Genomic DNA, 6,752 nt, shown 5'->3' with positions numbered 1-6,752 from the left:
TGCATAGGTTATGTGGCACATAATGGAAAAACTTCCGGAGAAGATTGGACCAATAATTAGAGAAGAGTCTGAATTTTGGGACAAGATGAATTCGTGTGTATGGGGTTCGGAAACTCCAGCAGAGTTTGAATCACAATGGAATTCCGTCATTACGGAGTATGGCTTGGAGGAAAATGAGTGGCTGGTTAAAAGGTTTAGCATTCGCGAGTCATGGATACCAGCTTACTTTATGGACATACCATTGGCGGGTATTCTCCGAACCACTTCAAGGTCTGAAAGTGCAAATTCATTTTTTAACCGTTTTATTCATCGTAAGCTTGCTTTGGTTGAGTTCTGGCTTAGGTTTGACACGGCATTAGAATGCCAATGAGAAGAAGAGTTGATTGCTGACAACTCAAGCATTCATACAACCCCGCAACTATTAACACCATGGGAAATGGAGAAACAAGGTAGAGATGTGTTTACATATGAGGTGTTTGAGAAATTTCAGAAAGAGATTGTTGCAGCAAGAGACCATTGTTGCATCAAAGGCATTGCACAAGATGGAACACTAAAAATAGTGACATTGAGAGGTCGATCCCATAGGATTAGGGAAGTTCAGTGTGTCACCACAACCATGATAGCTCATTGTTCATGTAAGTTATTTGAAACAATTGGAATCCCGTGCCGCCATATCATGCAGGTGTTGAGGGCTGAAAATCAAAATGAACTTCCATCGTACTACATTATGAAAAGATGGAAGAAACGGTGCAAAGGGTATACAAAATTTATGCAATTGATATTCTAATTGAAAACCAAATGGCTGACATTATATAATTTTATTTACAGGGAGAATGTGTATGATGAGCATGGGAATTTAATAGAAGAGAAGGCAACCGATTCGTTGAATGAAGCTACGAGGAAGAAGATTTCAGTTGTACGCAACAAGTTGGAAGATCTAATTCAGAAGGCCAAGCACTCGGATGAAGGCATGGATTTTCTAACATCAAGTGTATTAAATATTGAAGCACCTTTGGATGAAATGGTTCCTACATCAGGTGTGAAGCACACTAGACAAGATGAGTATGAGGCTTTTATTGGTTGCAATATTCCTACTGAAATTGACATACACCCACCAACTGATGTTCGCACGGTGGGGAGATGCAAAAGAATAAAGAGAGGAAAGGAAATAAGTGAGGAGGAACAGAAAAAGAAGAAGAAGGAAGCCAAGGTAAAGGTTGCACGCTTGTGCAAGACTTGCAAACAAATAGTTTTTCATGATAGTCGCAATTGTCCTAGCAAAAAAGAAGGCAAAGGGGCGGAGATTGTGCAGCAGATGAAGCCAAGTGGTGTTCCGTGATGGGCTGATGGCCCTCAGTCTGTTGAAAAACATGAATTTATATTACTGTTACTAATGTACTGAATTCTTGTGATGGATGGAAATTTGAGTTTCTTGAACTATCTTCCTCTTATTTTCTCTGAATTGGTGCATATCGAATATAGTATATGAAGCAGCAGGGCCACCATGTCACATTATGTTCACATAAACATTAAGCATGCTCTGTTTTTTTTTGTACAAAGATACATCTACCATATAGGAGAATACATTTTACAAGAATCTTTGTCAGCCTGTGAGCCATCATTCCTTTATTTACTTCGATAACAGTATGACCACTGTGCTTTGTTTACTTCGGGTGTAATATTTTGCCAGTAGTATCCAGGGAACAACTCAGCTTGCAAACCCACATCAGCCTCAACAATATTATTCACGAACAGAAATTAAACAGTGCTTTGTTTGTAAGCTTGCAGTAGCAACATCTTATTTATGAATATCTGAATATGTCAAAGAGACGGAATGCAGAATCACCAGGAATTCCCAAGCACCAAGCATCAGCTGTATTACATCATGTATTGCAGAATACCTCAAATCACCGGGGCCAAGCTAAATTCACTTGTCTCTGAAAAACAATACTCAACTATAATGTACAATTCACATTATGATGTCTGGAGCTACACGCACATTTAACAAAGAATAATTTGATGGATGAGCTCGGAATCTACAATCTGCACATAGCCAAGTACTAGATACATTCAACATGAACAAGAAAAATCTAGGAACTTGGTCCTTGTTTGCCGGCCACTCGATCGAGTCTCTTGTTGCAGGTGGAAAACATCATCAGGCAGAGGAGCAACGCTGCATGCGGTCGCAGTGTACTGGATGGTGCGCAGGTTGCGGCCGTTGGCGAACTTGGCGTCGGGAACCCACAAGAAGGCGGGCGAGCGCGGAGGTAGTCCAGACATGGCGGATCTCACCGCGGCCGTCGTAAGGATCACCAGGGCCGTCGAGCGATTTGAGGCGAACGGACGCGGAGGCAGGTGAAGCGCGAACAACATGGAAGCGATCAGCAGGGCCTTGGAGCCGTTCGAGGCGGACGGACCAAGTGCGGCTGCCGTGGAAGGATTCACCTGAGCCGCTGTAATCGAGTGATTGGAGGAGACGATCCAGATTGAGAGGGAGAAGAAACAGAGAATAGGGATTTAGGATGTGTGATTAGGGGAGGGGGTTATTAGCAAGTTAGTAGACTGAACTAGGAGCAGCGGCGGGCGTGTTTCTGCAAAATTATGTCGCTTTTGATTCCATGCGTTAGATGTGGATCGGCTGGCTGAGAACTCGAGGATACACGGATGCACGACCTATCCCGGATGTACTAGATATGACGCCATTAAGTACTGTGGTTAATTATATCTTTGCCGGTACATTTGTCCATTCTTAAAACTGAATCGGGACAATAATGGAGACAAAGCAAAAATTATATATTTGGTGAGTGAGGCCAGTTTAGGTGGCACTTATATATTATTTCAAACACTTAAGGCGTTAGATAAGGCTGTTCTGGGACATGACATAGTAAAACTAGTTAGTAAAGCAAATATAGCGTCATTGCTGCTTTGATGGTTTCAAAGTAAGGCGTTGACTAGTTAGTGTTGAAAGCAACTGGCCATTGCGGAAATCAACAGAAAGACTTTTCTAATATTCGTGTTTCCATGTGAATGATATCGATGGTGTATTGTTGATACATAAAGGCACACGGTCTGATCAACCATCTCGGAGAAGAACAACCAGAAGCAATTTCAGCTAGCCAAGCCATGGTGATCACCCTGATGCTCCTACTCAGTAGCCTCACACCCTTCCAGACAACTGCGGATGAATTCTGCGACAACGTTAAGTTTCTCGCCGCCACCCTACCCAACAAAATCTCCTCATCTCCCGTACAATTTGCCACCGCCACCATTGGAAAGTCCCCTGACATCGTCTACGGGCTCGCGTTCTGCCGTGGCGATGTCCTTAATGACACCGCCTGCGCCAAGTGTCTCACCAACGTATTGACCTTGGTGCAAAACGCTACGCCGCCGGAAATAGAGTGCTTCAGCGTTGCCTCCTACTACAGCGATTGTATGCTTTTCTACGACTTCAAGAACATCCTTTCTCTTTCATCTATAAATATTTCGGTAGGAGAAAACGGTGGCGACCCTCCGTTCCAGAGGTGGAATGTCAAGAACGACGTCCGCCTCATTGGCGGAGTCCTCATCCAGGAGCTGCTTGTGAAGACAGTCGAAGAGGCGGCCAGCAGGACCCCGAGACGATTTGCTACCGCCGTCATGGACAGCGGCAGAGACTTCCCGAAGGTGTACTCCATGGCGCAGTGCACGCCGGATTTGTCTACTGGCGACTGTCTGGCATGCCTGACTCATCTCCTCGGGATGGTCAACTTCACTATGTACCTGCGCGTAGGGGGGCAGATGGGTGCCATCCGTTGTTTCTTAAGGTACGAGCCGCATTTGTTCTACCATGGCGAACCCATGCTGCACCTCGAGACGTCATTGGGGACATCACCGGCAGGGCCAGCTCCAACTCCGACAGAACACAAGAGTAAGTCCGGCCCCATGAACCAATAAATTACTGATAGGGGACGGAGCTAACATTCTTCTTTATGTACAAGAGTAAGTCAGGCGTGGACAATTCCCGTAGCTGTCGCTGTTCCTGTAGCGGCAGCAGCATTCATGTGCTGCACCGTTTATTCTCATCGGGTCATAAAGCAAAGAAAAAGTATGGTATTACTACCAAATTCTTTATAGAAAAATGTTCTATTCTACTCTCTTCGTTCCGTAATAAGTTTCTTGGTTTTAAAACCACGACACTTATTTTGAAATGAAAAGAGTACAGTGTAAATTTGTTCTAGTTAATGATATTGTTGATGAGCTATTATTAAAATGCATGAAATAGACGTATATTCCACCATTTTTCAATGAAACTTTCAGGTAAAGTAAGTAGGTTTCAAAGAGCAATACCTTCTCGGGATTTGGACGGGGAGGAACAACTAGTTTGGCAAGAGAAGAATTCCGAGTTTTTGGTGTTTGACTTGAAACAGCTACTAGAGGCCACAAACAATTTTTCAGAAGAAAACAAACTTGGACAAGGTGGTTTTGGCGCAGTGTACAAGGTAAATTAGTTTGACTATACGACTTTTCATCTTTTATTGGGAGTTATTTAACAGCCTAACAAAAGCTCTTCTTGGTCTTAGACTTACCATACGATATTAAAAGTTGTAGTCCTTGTTACCAACCGAGCTAATAATTTTCAACTCGGAGAAAAGAGTACAGTGGGAAGAGCCTAACTTTGGTATATATTTTCCAGGCAAAGTTTCCTGGGGGGTTGGATATGGCAGTCAAGAGACTTGCTTGACACTCAGGACAAGGTTTCATCGAGTTCAAAAATGAAGTTCAGCTCATCGCCAAACTCCAGCATATGAATTTGGTTAGGCTCTTAGGATGTTGTTCGCAAGAAGGAGAGAAAATATTGGTCTATGAATACTTGCAAAACAAAAGCTTGGATTTCTTTATTTTTGGTAAGGATTTACAAATGTAATAATACTGATTCTACAGTTTTTTGAACTGGCCAAATGACTAAAAATAACTAGATATTATGTTCTCATTAAGCCGCGAGTATATTTCTGTTCCCATGGTAGTTGTCTATATAAAATTTCATCATTTTCCTGTTGTTTTTCTCTTGATATACTAATATCTTATTGATGTGCAGATGAAAACAGAAGACGTTTACTTGATTTTTCGAAAATTGTAGCAATAATTGATGGAATAGCTGATGGACTTCTTTATCTACATAAACATTCACGGTTGCGAGTAATACATCGTGATCTTAAACCAAGCAACATTCTCTTGGATAGCGAAATGAAACCAAAAATCTCAGATTTTGGGCTAGCAAAAATATTTATCTCAAATAACACCGAAGGAAACACTACAAGAAGAGTAGTTGGTACATAGTAAGTTTCACAGATATAAATCCAATTACGAGCATCTTTATTAAAGATTGACAATATAATAATTTTTCTGTATCATGTAAATTTCAGTGGCTACATGGCCCCCGAGTATGCTTCGGAGGGTGTCTTCTCTATCAAATCCGACGTCTTCAGCTTTGGAGTTATTATTTTTGATATTCTTACTGGAGAAAGGAATTGTAGAAGCCAACATTGTGGAGATTTCATCAATCTCCTTGGATATGTAAGCTTACACAAGAGAACTTAAGCTTTTCTAATTGTTTTTATGGACTCTATATTTTCTATGGAAATAGAATATATATCTCAGTGTACTATTGGTTAAAAATTGCAAACAGGCATGGAAATTATGGGAAGAGAGAAGGTGGATTGATCTCGTTGATGCATCGTTGGTTCCTAGTAGTCATTCAACAAAGGTGATGCGCTACATTAACATAGCATTGTTGTGTGTACAAGAGAATGCAGCTGACCGACCAAGCATGACCGATGTTGTTGCAATGTTAAGCAATGAGACAATGATCATGTCTCAGCCTAAGCAGCCCGCATATTTCAACTTAAGGGTTGGAAATGAAGAGCCATCTGCAGCTATCGAGACACATAGTATTAATGATATGACTTTATCTGTCATAATACCTAGATAGTGTTTTCCTCGTATCATATGGTTGCTATCATAACAATGTGGCCGCTATGATACCATACTTCTCATGTAATAGATAACATTAGTCGATCCTTCCTAGTTGGATTATAGATTCTAATTATTATTTTCATTCTATTTCCAGTTTTCGTGAAGCTATAATTGGGTATATATGGAAACTTTATTACCTTTTCCATCGAACATGATATACTGTGGCACATTTTTCATGTTGGGAATTGAAAAAAAATACTTTGGATGATGCAAGATGTGATTTTTATTTTCTTATGGTGATGCATAAATATGATGACTTGATGCATATTGGTTGATATCTATCAATAATTGATTGACGATCAATTGTACGATTGAACAAGGGGTCGTGAAGATAGTAGAAAGAAGGTATGGTGCCTCCCGGACAGTTCTCATTGGGGGGAATGCTGGCACGGTGATTTACTGAGGTTCAGAACCTCAGATGGGTAATAGCCTTACTTCCTGCTTGTACATCTATTTTGATGATTCGTAGAACACAATATCTAGATTGTTTCTACATACCTAGAGCTTGCCAGGATAGTTTCATGAAAGCCTCAAGTCTTTACGGAGGGTTTCCAGGACCATTATATAGGATTACCTTCTTCGGTGACAAATGCTTTATCTTTGGGAATTGATATGATGCGATACAATTCTATCTAGTGTAGCTATAATGAACATATCTCATGTATTCCATCCATCCAACTATTTAAGTCCTGCCTCCATCTTTTGGTTTCAATTTTTATGCTGAATTAACCACACATACT

The 6,752-nt window shown here is 41.1% G+C and overlaps 1 pseudogene; it reads left to right on the top strand.

The window, feature by feature from the left end:
- The first annotated feature begins 3,123 nt into the window (after window positions 1-3,123).
- LOC119329078 lies at window positions 3,124-6,053 on the top strand (annotated as a pseudogene).
- The last annotated feature ends 699 nt before the right edge of the window (window positions 6,054-6,752 follow it).

This window comes from Triticum dicoccoides, chromosome 7A, assembly GCF_002162155.2.
Source record: "Triticum dicoccoides isolate Atlit2015 ecotype Zavitan chromosome 7A, WEW_v2.0, whole genome shotgun sequence".
Classification (NCBI taxonomy): domain Eukaryota; kingdom Viridiplantae; phylum Streptophyta; class Magnoliopsida; order Poales; family Poaceae; genus Triticum; species Triticum dicoccoides.
This window is presented reverse-complemented; position numbering and strand designations above follow the sequence as displayed.